General features: G+C 36.8%; 1 protein-coding gene across 2 annotated transcripts in view; it reads right to left on the reverse strand.

Moving 5' to 3' along the window:
• Positions 1-14,595, reverse strand: part of DPF3 (double PHD fingers 3) — a 285,829-nt gene that overhangs the window by 147,759 nt on the left and 123,475 nt on the right. The window lies entirely within an intron of this gene.

Here is a 14,595-nt window from a genome sequence, read left to right on the forward strand (position 1 = left end):
AAGAGAAGAGAAAGGGAGAGGGAAAGAGGGGGAGAGAGGGAAAGAGGGGGAGAGGTGGAGAGAGGGGGAGAGGAGAGAAGAGGGGAAGAAGGGGAGAGAGGGAGAGAGGGACAGAGGGGGAGAAAGGGGGAGAGGAAGGAAGGGAGGAAGGGAGAGAGGGAGGGAGGGAGGGAGGGGAGAAGAATGATATGGGATAGGAACAGCAATTGAAATGGGGAAGAAAAAAACTGAAGTAGTTTCATCTTTCCCCATCCAGAGCTGAACTGTGGCAGTTCAAGCCCCCCAGGGAAAGGCTCTCTCTCTGCAGGATCTCAGAGAGGTGGACCCACAGCTGCCCCTGAAACTTCCTTTCAATGGAGAATTTATTATGTCACAGGACACACTGTCCCACTGTCGGCCAACTCTTACTGTGATAAAGAGATTCACCATGACCTTATTTTGAATCAAAATCTATCTTCCTATAAGTTATACCAATTTGTCCACCCTCTGTTCCAACAGCAAACAGCTACATCCCAATCCTGCATCCCATATATCTGCTTGGGTTTGAAGGGCAGCTAACCAAGAAGCCGAGGAACTAAAGAGGAATAAGAGTTGTAGGAAAGAGTTAGTGACTACCCCTGCTCAGAACCGGGTAACAGGATCAAAGTTTCCAAATAGAAAATGACAATACAACAATTTAAAATACAATTTAAAAAAATACAATATAATACCTATTTACATAGCATTTACATTGTATTAGGTATTATAAGCAATCTAGAAATGATTTAAGGAATATGGGAGAATGTGTGTAGGTTATATGCAAATACTATGCCATTTTATATAAGGGACTTGAGTACCCACAGATTTTGATATCTTCTGGGGTCCTAGAACCAATTCCCAGTGGATACTAAAGGATGGCTGTTATGTATATAACATACTATCATTTATTTAACAAATGGGGATACACACATATTCAGACAAATATATGTGTGTGGTGTGTTTGCATGTTTTTTTTTTATGGGGGTATAAGCCAAAAGCTAAAAAAAATTACCTAGAGAGAGAGCAAAAATAAAATAATAGTAGCAAGAAAAAGAGAAGGACAAAGAGGAAATTGCCTATACGAAAAAGAAACAGGGTAAAAGTGAAGATACAGTTAGACTTTCTCATAATATACCATTGGAACAATGCAAATATTTTACACAATTATAAAGTAAAATTAAATTAAAATAAAAAGCATACATCCGTTTCTGACTAAAATGGAGTATAAAGACCAGATTTAGCTCCCACCTAAAACCAAAAGAGAGGAAGAAAAAAATCAACAACAGTTTTGAAGACAATGAACATCAGGCATTGAAGGACAGTGATCCCTGAGACACTGAAAACAAGCAAGATAAGCCCTGTGATTGCCCCAGCTTACAGCCTTAAGAGAGTCTCCAGACTGGAACACAAGGAGGAGGAATACAGGTGGAGATCTGCAGATTCCCCACGTTTAAGTTGAAGAGAAAATGCCAAGAGTCTGAGGAGACCACAGTGACTAGAACCCAAGGAACTGAAGGGTAAACAAAAGAGAGCTGCACAGAGAATGTGGAGATCCAGAGGGTCCCTTTCAAGTATTCAGCTTAGCATTGATCCGTTTATGCCCGTGAGGAAACTAGATAGGACTGGGAAAAGAACTACCCAAAAAGATTAGAGGTAACAGCGCTCGGTGTGCACAAGGGGGCAGAAATAGTCTGTTTCCACCAGCCAATATGGAAAACTGTATGATTCCCGGGGTACTGGGTAGAGTACAGTAGAAAGATCTTGCCTCACTAATAGGGAATACTTAGCCCTAGACTAAGTACTGCTCTGGCTCCACCTAACAAATCTTAAAAGCAAGACAAGAAAACATCAAACTGTTTTCAAATAACTTAAATATGTCCCAAAACAATGTTCAAGAACATTTATAGGAATAAAATATATCTACAGCATTCAGCAAGGTAAAATTCACAATGTGAGGCACCCAACCGAAAATTACAAGGCATGTAAAGAAGCTGGAAAATATGACTTATAATAAGGAGAAAAATCAATCAATTGAAACCAACCCAGAACTGAAACTGATATTAGAATTAGTAGCAAGAACATTAAAACATTATTTGTATGCTCTGTGTTCGAGTTTAGTAAAAATTTGGGAGATATATATATGTATTTTTAAGACTCAAATTTAACTTCTAGAAATGAAAACTATAATGTGCAAGATGAAAATCATATCAGAGGGAGTTAATGTCAGATTAGATATTGCAGAAGAAAAGACTGATAAACTTGAAAACACAGCAATAGAAACTATTCCAAAATGAAACCCACAGGAAAAAACAGAAAAGAAAAAAAAATAATGGCATAAATGAGCTGTGGGGCAACTTCAAACAGCGTAATATATGTGTAATTGAAGAAAGGGAAGAAAAAATATTTGTAGAAATAATGGCTGGAGGCTGGGTGCAGTGGCTCATGCCTTTAATCCCAACACTTTGGGAGGCCAAGGTGGAAGAATGCCATAAGCCTGGGAGTTTGAGAGCAGCCTGGGCAACATAGTAAGATCCTGTCTCCACAAAAGAGAGAGAGAGAGAGACAGATGAAAGAGAGACAGAGAGAGACAGAGAGAGAAAGGGAGGAAGGGAGAGAGGGAAGAAAGGGAAGGAAGGAAGAAAGAAAGAAAGAATTTAAAAAGAAATAAGGGCTGGAAATTTCTGAAATTTGATGAAAACTATAAACCCATAGGTCTAAGAAGCTCAATAAAGCTAGGTACAATAAACATTAAGAAAACTACAGCAAAGTATGTCATAATCAAAACTGCTCAAAAATAGTGATAAAGAGAAAATATTAAAAGCAACCAGAGAAAGGAAACATGTTAACATATACAGGAACATTCTTATCTTTGCAATGCAAGCAAGAAAAGAGTGGTTCAACATCCCTACAATACTGAAAGGGAAAAAAAACTTCTCAAACTAGAATTCTATACCCAGCTAAAATATCTTTCAAGAACTAAGGCAAACTAAAGATAGTTTCAGATATACAAAAGCTGAAATAATTCATCATCAACAAACCCATACTCTAAGAAATGTTAAAAAGAAGTACTTTAGGCAGAAGGAAAGTAATACCAGACCTAAATTTGGATCTACACAAAGGAATGAACAGCATCAGAAATGGTCTAGTACATGAATAATTATACGAGATGTTTTTCTTATTATTTTAAACTCATTAAAAGATGATCAACTATTTTTAAAAATACAATGATGGCCAGGCACGGTGGCTCATACCTGTAATCCCAACAATTTGGGAGGCCAAGGCAGGCACATCACCTGAGGTCAGGAGTTCGAGAAACGCCTGACCGACATGGAGAAACCCCATCTCGACTAAAAATACAAAAATTAGCCAGGCATGGTGGCGCATGCCTGTAATCCATCATCACATCTACTCTGACTCTGAACTCCTCCTGCCTTCCTTTTATAAGAACCCTTGTGATTACATTAGGCCCACCTGGATAATCCAAGATTATCGCACCATCTCAAAATCCTTAATCCTGTCTTCAAAGTCCCTTTTGCCATGTAAGGTAACATACGCACAGATTTCAGTAATTAAAACGTGGATGTCTGAGGTGGGGAGGGGCCTTATTCTATTAATCACAGTACTATTGTAGACTCCTTATACTATTCATGAAATAGAATAATATAATTTGAAGGTTAACTATAATTAAAGATGTACACTATAAACACTAAGCAATCACTAAAATAACAACAAAACAAGAGTTATAGTTAATAAACCAACAAAAAAGAAAACATAATCACATTAAATGTAAATTGCCTAAATACCCCTAATTAAAAAAGATTGTCAGATTACATGTAAAAAGCATAACACAACTATATGCTGCCTATTAAAAAACTACTTTTAATATAAAGATGCAAATAGGCAAGAAGTAAAAGAATGGAAAAAGATATTTCATGTTAATATTAATCAAAAGAGAGCTGGAGTGGCTATATTGGAATTAGACAAAGGAGATTTCAGATAAAATAATATTAATAGAGATTAAGAGGATTATTTTATAATGATAAAGGAATCAATTTATTGAGGATATAACAATACTAAATGTTTATACACCTAATAACAAAGCTTCAATATACATGAAACAAAAAGTAATAGAATTGTAAGGAGAAATAAGCAAACCCACAATTATAGTCATAAGTTTCAATACCCTACCTCTCAATGATTCATAGAATAAATAGAAAATAAGGATGTAGAAGATTTAAAAAACATTATCAACCAATTTGACCTAATTGATATTTATAGAACATTCCAAACAACCACAGCAAAACACAATTCTTTTCCTGAGCAAACAGAATATTTACCAAGGTAGACCACATTTGGTGCCATAAAACAAGTTGCAATAAATTTAAAAGAATCTGAACCATAAAAATTATTCTCTGACCATTTGGAATTAACATGGAAATAAATAATGGGCACATCTTTGGAAACGTCCCAAGTGTTTGGAAACTAAACAATACAGTTCTAAATAATCCATGAGTAAAAGAAGAAACCAAACAGAAAAATATTTTGAACTGAATGAAACTAAAAACCCTATATCAAATTTTTTAAATGAGGCTTACATAGTATTTATGGGGAAATTATATCAGAAAATGATGTAGTAGAAAAGAAATATCTCAAATCAATGACCTGTTTACACCTTAAAAAATAGATAAACCTACTATGTACCATAAAAATTAAAAAATTAAAAGAAATAAGAAACAGAAGAGCAAATTAAATCCAAAGTAAATAGAAGGAAATATAAAGATCAGAGCAGAAAAAAACAATTCTACCAAAAGCTATTTATTTGAAAAGATCAATAAAATTGGTAAACCTCTAGTCAGAATGATGAGGTAAAAAATAACATTCAAATTAACAATATAATGAGTAAAATAATATGCCACCACAGATTCTACATATATTAAAAGAGTAATGCAGCAATATTATGAACAACTTTGTGCAACCAATTAGGAGAATGTAGATAAAAGAAACAAAATCACATACTAACAAAGCTTACTCAAGATGAAATAGATAACCTAAATAGCCCTATATCTATAAAATAAATTAAATTTATAATTAAAAACATTACCTCAAGGAAACTGCCAGATCCAAATGGATTCACTGGTAAATGTTATAAAATATTTATGGAAGAAATAATACCAATTCTATATAAAGTTTCAGAAAAGTAAAAATGAAGAAATACTTCCCAACTCATTATATGAGACCAGCATCACCCTGACACCCAAACCGGACAGACATTACAAGAAAACTATAGACTAATATCTCTCATAAACATAGATGCAAAAACTCTAATAAAACTTGAGCAACATGAATCTAACAATACATTAAAAAGATAAAATAGCATAACAAAGTGGGGTTTATCCTAGGAATGTATTGTTGGTTTAACATTCAGAAATCAATCAATGTAACTCATTATGTTAAATGTAAACTTAAGATATTAAATTTAATCAACCATTCCTACATAATGAAGCTTCCATGAACAAAAGAAAAACCACATGATCATCTCAATAGACACAGAAAATCAGATGACAAAATCAAATATCCATTTGTGATTAAAAAAAAAAAAAATTCTCAAACTAGAAATAGAAGGGAGCATCCTCAATCTGATAAAGAATATCTACAAAAAATTCTACAGCTAATGTCATACTTAATAACAAAAAAATAAATAAATGCTTTCTCTTTAAGATCAGGAACAACATAAGGGTGTCCAGTCTCACCACTTTTACCTAATATTGTGTTGGAGAGTCTAGCCAGTGCAAGAGACAAATATAATAAATAAAAGTTATTCATATTAAAAGAAAGAAGTAAGTTTTCTTTATTTACTATTCAGGTTATCTATTAGCAAACTAACAGATAATCAACTATATAGAAAATGCTACAGAATCTATAGAAAGCTATTAGAACTAATGAGTTTAGCAAGGTTGCAGGATATAGGAAGAATATACTAAATTAATTGTTTTTCTATGTATTAGCAAACATCAGAAATTAAAATGTATAAAAATTTATTTATAATAGTATCAAAAAATATTAAGTGCTTAGAGATAAATCTGACAAAAATGTTAAAGATCTATACACTAAAAATTAAAAATCATTGATGAGAAAAATTAAAGAAGATATTAATAAATTGAAAGATATGCCATATTCATGGGTTGCAAGACTCAATACTGAAAATTGTCAATTTTCCCCAAATGGATCTATAGATGCAAGACAATCCCAACCAAACTCCTAGCCAGTTTTTTGTAGAAATTGACAGACTGATTATAAAATCCATATAGAAGTGCAAAGGACCTAGAATAATCAAAATAACTAAGAAAATCAAGAACAAATTTAGAGGGCTAACACCACCTGATTTCAAACATTATAAAACTATAATAATCAAGACAGTGTGGTAAGAGTATAAAGATAGACAAATAGGTCAATAAAACAGAACTGAGAGTCCAGAAATAAACACACATATATGTGGACATCTAATTTTTGACAAGCCAATTAAGTGGAGAAAGACTAGTCTTTTCAGCAAACTATGTTGAAACAATTGAATATCCATCTGCAAGAAAATAAACTAATGCATACTTTGTACCATATACAAAATTAACTCAAAATGAATCATAGACCTAAATGTGAAACCTAAAATTATAAAATTTTAGGAAAAAAAATAAGAGAAACCCTGACCTTGCATTAGGTAGTAATTTCTCAGACATAACATCAAAAGCACAATTCATGAAAGAATAAATTGATAAACTGGATTTCACCAAAATTGAAAACTTCTGCTCTTTGAATGAGACTGCTAAGTTAATGAAAATACAAACCACAGATTGTAAAAAAAAATTTGCAAAGCATAGGTCTGATAAACTTATTGTATCTAGAATATATAAACAACAATCAAAATTCAATAATAAGCAAATAGCTCAATTTTAAAATGGACAAAAGATTTGAACTTTACCAAAGAACATATATGGATGGTGTAATATTGTGATATAATGAGAAATGTATATTTTGGTCTTAATCCCCACTTCCTGGCACACAGTTCCTAAAACCCCTGGCATCTCCAAGTGATGTGTCTTTTTATATGCTAATGAGATGACCCTGGCTGGGACCTGCTGGATAGCCTCTGGATAAGGGATTATAAACAGAGGAGCCAACCACAAGATTAGCAGGCTATACCTTTTAGCCCCAACTCTAACTTCCCACCTCTGACCTCCAGGAAGAAAAGAGGCACTAGTAGTTGAGCTAGTCACTAATGGCCAATGATTTAATCAACCATTCCTACATAATGAAGCTTCCATGAAAATCCAAATGGACTAGATTCAGAGATCTTTGGGTTGATGAACATGTGGGGGTGCTGGGAGGGTGGCTCACCTGGAGAAGGCATGGAAGCTTCATGTCTCTTTTCCCCTTACCTTGCCCCGTGTACCTCTTCCGTTTGGCTGTTTCAGATACATGTCCTTCGTAATAAACTGGCATTCTAGTATGCAAACTGTTTTCCTGAGTTTTTTTTTTTTTTTTTTTGAGGCGGAATGTCGCCCAGGCTGGAGTGCAGTGGCACGAACTCGGCTCACTGCAAGCTCCGCCTCCCGGGTTCACGCCATTCTCCTGCCTCAGCCTCCTGAGTAGCTGGGACTACAGGCGCCCGCCAACACGCCCAGCTTATTTTTTGTTGTTGTATTTTTTAGTAGAGATGGGGTTTCATCTTGTTAGCCAGGATGGTCTCAATCTTCTGACCTCATGATCCACCCGCCTCAGCCTCCCAAAGTGCTGGGATTATAGGCGTGAGCCACTGCGCCCGGCCTGTTTTCCCGAGTTCCAGCAAATGATCAAACATGAGGGGCAATCATGGAAACCTCCATTTATAGCCCATAGGTCAGAAGCACAGCTGACAACCTGGACTTGAAATTGGCATATGAAGTTGGGGCAGTGCTGTGGGCTGAGCCCTTAGTCTGTGGAATCTGACGATATCTCACAGTAGATAGTGTCAAAGTTGAGTTAAACTGTGGAACACCCAGTTGGTGTCCACAGGGAATTGGAGAATTGCTTGGTGTAGGGGAAAAGACATCCACACATCTGCTCACAGAAATATTGAGTAAAAGTATAGAGAATAAAACAGTTTATTTTCCCTCACAGATGGCAAATAAGCACATGTGAAGATGCTCAAAATCATTATTAACTAGGGGAATGCAAGTTGAAACTGCAATGAAATACTACTATATATCTATTAGAATGGCTAAAAAAATTTTCAAACTGACCACACCAAGTGTTGGCAAGGATACAAAGGAAGTGGAACTCTCATATATTGCTGGAGTCAATGTAAAATGGTACAACCACTTTGGAAAAGAGCTTGGCAGTTTCTTTAAAAGTGAAACATCTATCTCTCTTATGATCTAGTTGTTCTACTCCTAGGTAGTTAACCTCTCAAGGAGAAAGGAAAGCATATGTCCATTCAAAAACTTGTACACAAATGTTCATAGTGGCTTGATTTATAGTAGTCAAAGACTGCAAACAAATCCAAATGTCCATCAACAGGTGAATGGATAAATTAACTGTGATACAGCCATGCAATGGACTACTACTCAGTATAAAAAGGAATTATTGATATAGTATTAATTAGTAATTATGCTAAGTGAAAGAAGCCAGACATGCCCTTGTCCCTAAAAAAGGGAGTACACAGGCCGGGTGCGGTGGCTCACGCCTGTAATCCCAGAACTTTGGGAGGCCGAGGCGGGTGGATCACGAGGTCAGGAGATCAAGACCATCCTGGCTAACACGGTGAAACCCCATCTCTACTAAAAATACAAAAATAATTAGCCGGGGAGGCTGAGGCAGGAGAATGGCGTGAACCCAGGAGGCGGAGCTTGCAGTGAGCCGAGATTGCACCACTGCACTCCAGCCTGGGCAATAAGGCGAGACTCCATCTCAAAAAAAAAAAAGGAGTATACAGTGTGTGTTTCCGGTATAGAAAGCAAATCAATGGCTTCTCTGGGGAGGGAGTAAAGAAGGGTAGAGGCATGGAGAAGCGCAGGAAGGATAGATTTCTAAACACATAGGAAACCTTTGCGAGTCATGGATATGTTCATTATCTTGATTGTGGTAATGGTTCCACAGGTGAATATATGTCAAAACTTATCAAGCTGGACACATTAAGTATGTGCAATTTATTGTACGTAATTATACTTCAATAAAGCTGTTAAACTTTTTTAATAACAAGGCAATCTCAGGGACTTCTGCTTCTGGAAAGATGAAATAGATACACTTTTTTATATTCCTCTCACTAAGCACAACTAAATATCCTGGACATTATTCATAGAACAGACATAAGAAATAACTGAAACATGAAGGGAACCAGTCAGACCAGCTAGGGACTTTGGGACCTGAGAAACAACAGGGTGGGTGGTGAGCTCCCTGGGTATTATTTTATCTATCTACCTATCTATCTAGCTATCTAACTATCTAGCTAGCTAGCTATTTATTGAGACAAAGTATCACTCTGTAGCCTGGGCTGGAGTGCAATGGCGCAATCCTGGCTCACTGCAGCCTCAAACTCCTGGGCTTGAGCAATCCTCCCACCTCAGCCTCCCAAGTAGCTGGGACTACAGGCACGCACCAACACACCTGGATAATTTTTTAAATTTTTATAGAGACAAGGTCTCACTATGTTGCTTAGGCTAGTTTCGAACTCCTGGGCTCAAGCAATCCTCCTCCTTTGGCCTCCCAAAGTGCTGGGATTACAGGCATGAGCCTGTGTCCAGCCCAATCTTGGGTCTCCTTTATGCCTCATATATCCTGGACTGGATTCTGGAAAAGCTGATAACCCAGAAACACCAACAAATGAAGACCAAAAAAGACCTCAAGAAAATCCTGCTCTCTCTAGCCAGAGAACCAGGAAAGGACCAGCCTAGCAAGACAAGCAGGCATCCCAATAGCTTTGCTGGGTTGGTGTCAAGAGAAGGCCAAGGGAAGAGCTGGTGCCTTGTGGTATCAGTAGAGGCCCTCCTCGTCCCAAGTAGGATAATACCAGTAGAGGCCTAGTGGGGAGCCTGAACTCCCACCTCCACTCAGCAACAACAAGGTGTTCTTCCCCTGTTAAAGAGGATGTCAACAGAAGCCAAGTAGAGAAGATGGATTTCCACATCCATCTGACAGTAATAAGGGGAGCCTCGCCTCCCCTACTAGCATAGCTTGAAAGGAGACCTGCTAATATAGAAGATTTAAGTAATATCTAGAGTCTCATAACATAACAGCCAAAGTGTCCAAGATTCAGTCAAAGCCACTCATCTTATGAAGAACCAGGAAAATCTCAAATGAGGAAAGACACAGACACCAACAAGAAAATAACAAAAATGTTGGAATTATCTGACAAGGATCTTAAAGCAGCCATCATTAAAAGTGTTTCAACGAGCAATTATGAACACATAAAACACATTCAGCAAAGAAACAGAAAATATGAAGAACCAAATAGAAATTTGAAAACTGAAAAAAATTGTAACAAAAAATAAAAAAGCTCTCAATGGATTGGCTTAACAGCAGAAGGCAGAGGACAGAATAAAGAAGCAGTGAACTTGAAGAGAGAACTATAGAAATCACCCAAGCTGAGCAACAGAGAGAAGAATTTTAAAAATAAATGAACACAGCCTCAGGGACTTATGGGACTATAACAAAAGATCTAACATTTGTGTTGTTGAAGTCCAAGAAGGAGAGGGGAAAGAGGGTTGAACTGAAGAAGTATTCAAAGAAATAATGGCTGAAAAATTCCCAAATTTGGCAAAAAAAAAAAAAAAAAACCCATAAACCCACAGGTTGAAGAAGCTGAGTAAACTCAAACAGAATAAACCCAAAAAATCTATGCCAAAACACATCAAAATCACGTTTCTGAAACTAAAAACAAAGAAAAAACTTGAAAACAATGAGAGAGAAATGACACCTTACTTATAAGGGAAAAAAGCATTTAAATGACAGCAGATTTCTCATCACTAACCATCAGAAAGAAGTGGCAAAACCTTTTTCAACTGCTAAAATAAAAGGACTATCAACTCAGAATTTTATATCCAGCAAAAATATCCTCCAGGTATGACGGCAAAATCAAGACATTCTCCACTGAAGGAAAACTAAGAAGTTGTTACCATCAGATTTACTCTAAAAGAATGGCTAAAGAAAGTACTACATCAGAAAGTAAATGCTAAAAGAAGGAATCTTGGAACGTCAGTAAGTAAGAAAAACAACGAAGGAGTAAAAATATGAGTAAATACAATAAACGCTTCTCTTACGTTTTCTAAATTATGTTTGATGGTTGAAGTAAAAATTATAACACTGGTATGGTTTTCAATGTATGTAAAGGAAATATTTAAGACAACTATATTATAAAGGGAGGAGGGTAAAAGGATTTAAATAATGAGAGTGTTGGGTGGTAATAGAATAGTTTTGTATCTTGATTGTAGAAGTGGTTACACAAATCTAGACGTGTGATAAAATGGCATAGAGCTACATATACACATTTTAGCAATGTCAGTTTTTTGGTTTTGATATTGTAAGATGTATTAATCTTGGAGGAAATTGGATGAAGAAGATAGGGGATCTCTATTATATTTGCAACTGCAAATTGCAAATACAGTCACAATTGCAATTATTAATTATTTCAAGATGAAAAGTTGATTTAATAAAGAAGAAATTATATGAATCCCCTCCCCACTCAAAAAGCAAACCCTGATAAGTGAAAGCAAAATGAAACAAATAAATCCAACTGTGTATTGAGTTAGTGGTACAACCACACAGAGGAACTATTTCAGTGACCTTAAAGGAGAGTAATTTGGCTGCACATGTTTAATGGAATATACCCTAAGGACAAAAAGACTCGCAAAAAAAAGAAAATATCTTAAACCTTTTTCAGTAATCTTATTGTTAATAGTCATATTGTTTGTTATTCTGATACTGTGTGTGAGTGTCTGTGTGTGTGTAAAATAAAGCAAATAAGTAATTACATCAATATCACTTCTAGGATTTTTTGGTGTAGGAGAAAGGAGATACAGAATTAAGATACTTAAGTAAAAACTGTTTAAATCTGAATTGAATGGGATGTATCAACATAATTTCATAATGTATTTTCTCTTAAAAAGAAAAAGAAAAAAACAAATGAATACTATTTCTTAGTTCTAGTCACTGATAAGGCCTAGAAACAATGACCAAGCCAGGAGCAATGAACAGCACTGCGGTCTCTAAGTAACATTTCCTACAAACAGGAGCCAGGATTTCTTCAAGAAATAGCTGATTTCAGGTCTGGAGAGGAGGAAGTGTACAGGATGAGCTTGAAATATTTCACATCCTAATATTAGGATGGCAAGAAGGCCATCAGAAACTACTGGGGTTGTTTCAAAACACCAGCACTGGGCCGGGCACGGTGGCTCACGCCTGTTATCCCAGCACTTTGGGAGGCCGAGGCAGGCAGATCATGAGGTCAAGAGATCAAGACAATCCTGGCCAACATGGTGAAACCCCATCTCTACTAAAAATACAAAAATTAGCTGGGTGTGGTGGCATGTGCCTGTAGTCCCAGCTACTCGGGAGGCTGAGGCAGGAGAATCGCTTGAACCTGGGAGGCAGAGGTTGCAGTGAGCCGAGATCATGCCACTGCACTCCAGCCTGGCTACTGAGTGAGACTCCATCTCAAAAAAAAAAAAAAAAAAAAACACCAGCACTGGCCAGAATCCTGAATGGCCAGAGATGAGGCAATATAAGCCTCATAAGAATAATAGCTACGCTGGATTAAAATACATCAAATATGTTTAAATCTGTGAGTTCCTGGTGGTATTCAAAAAAATAATTATTATTATATTGATCGTCTTTGGAGAATGCTAGGGAACCAACTCATTATTTTGAAAACTGGTAAATAGAGGGGAAAAAAGTCATTTATCCTGCCTTTCATATGTGAACTGTATCTCACAATAACTAAAATTTTAATGAGGGAATGTTTTTCTTTACAGAAGTTGTAGAGCTAACAAATGAAGATATAATGATAGTCCTGGATTGAATATTAACTTTTTGCAACCCTTAATGGGATAAAGAATCTAGGCAATTATCATGAAGGGCTGCTAACATCAGTAAAAGAGGTAACCAGACTGTATGGGCCTCTTGATGAAAGTACACACTATCACTTAGGAGTTGTTCTTACCAAAAAAAAATGGAACCTGAATAAATCTCTAGACCTAACTACCAATTCACAGGAATAACACTGTGGGAACGCAACCACCAAATCCTTCTGGGAAACCCTACAGCGTAAGCAACCCAGTGTCTTCAACAAGCAACATGCAAGGAGGAAAGAGAGAGAAGCAGAGACAGAGAGAAACCCAGAGATGTTAAAAGACACATTAACCAGTTGCAATGTAGGGTTCCCATTTGGATCCTGATTTAAACTACAGGGGGAAAAATGAATGCTGGCCAAATATTTGATGATATTAAAGTCTTATTGCTAATTCTTTGAGCTCTGATAGTGTGTGGATTTGTTTGTTTGTTTAAGTTCTTTACCATTTAGAGATACATAACAAAATATTTACAGATGAAATCACGTGCTTTTGTGGATTTGCTTCAAAATAAAATGAGGTCAGGGAGGAAAGTAAGGAGTGCGTATAGATGAAACACGATTGACCATGAGTTGAACATTGTTGAAGCAGGGCTACATGGGGATGTGTTTTACTATTGTCTTCAGTTTTATATGAAGGTGAAATTTTTCCAAATGAAACATTTTTAAAAACATATCCAGGCAGAGCCAGAAAAATCACATTCCTGTAGCTGTCTCCCTAATAAAAAGGTCTTTATTCTGTTCTTTGCAGCCTAGAAGACTAGTGTCACTGTAGCTGTAGTAATAACAGTAATATCAATAATAATAGGCCAGGTGCAGTGGCTCACGCCTGTAATCCCAGCACTATGGGAAGCCCAGGCAGGCAGATCATGAGATCAGGAGTTCGAGACCAGCCTGACCAACATGGTGAAACCCCATCTCTACTAAAAATACAAAAACTAGCTGGGTGTGGTGGCGCACGCCTGTAATCCCAGCGACTCAGGAGGCTGAGGCATGAGAATCACTTGAACCCGGGAGGCGGTGAGTCGAGATCGCACCACTGCACTCCAGCCTGGGCAACGCAGCAAGAGTCCATCTCAAAAACAAAAAATAAATAACAATAATAATAATAATACCCAGCATTTTGGAAGCACATACTTGCTATGTGCTAAACTCATTTAAGAGTTTTTATAAATTGTCTCATTTAATTCAGATGAAATCTTATGTGGTAACTACTATTATTATTCACATTTTACAGATGAGAAACCTGAGGGACAGAAGTTTGGTGACAAAGGTAAGCCTCACACCCAGATCTAATGGCAGATTTCCGGCTTGTAACCAACACCCAAAGGTAAAAGATGAAGATTGCTGTCATGTCCTCAGTCTTGCCTTCTTTGGGATAAACACCTTTAGCTCTTTCACTCCCCACCCCACCCCACCCCTGCCACATGGCTTCAATGCCCCACACCATCCTTGTCACATTCCTCAAAACACCTGCCAGGAGC

Source organism: Pan troglodytes, chromosome 15, assembly GCF_028858775.2.
Source record: "Pan troglodytes isolate AG18354 chromosome 15, NHGRI_mPanTro3-v2.0_pri, whole genome shotgun sequence".
Taxonomy (NCBI): Eukaryota; Metazoa; Chordata; class Mammalia; order Primates; family Hominidae; genus Pan; species Pan troglodytes.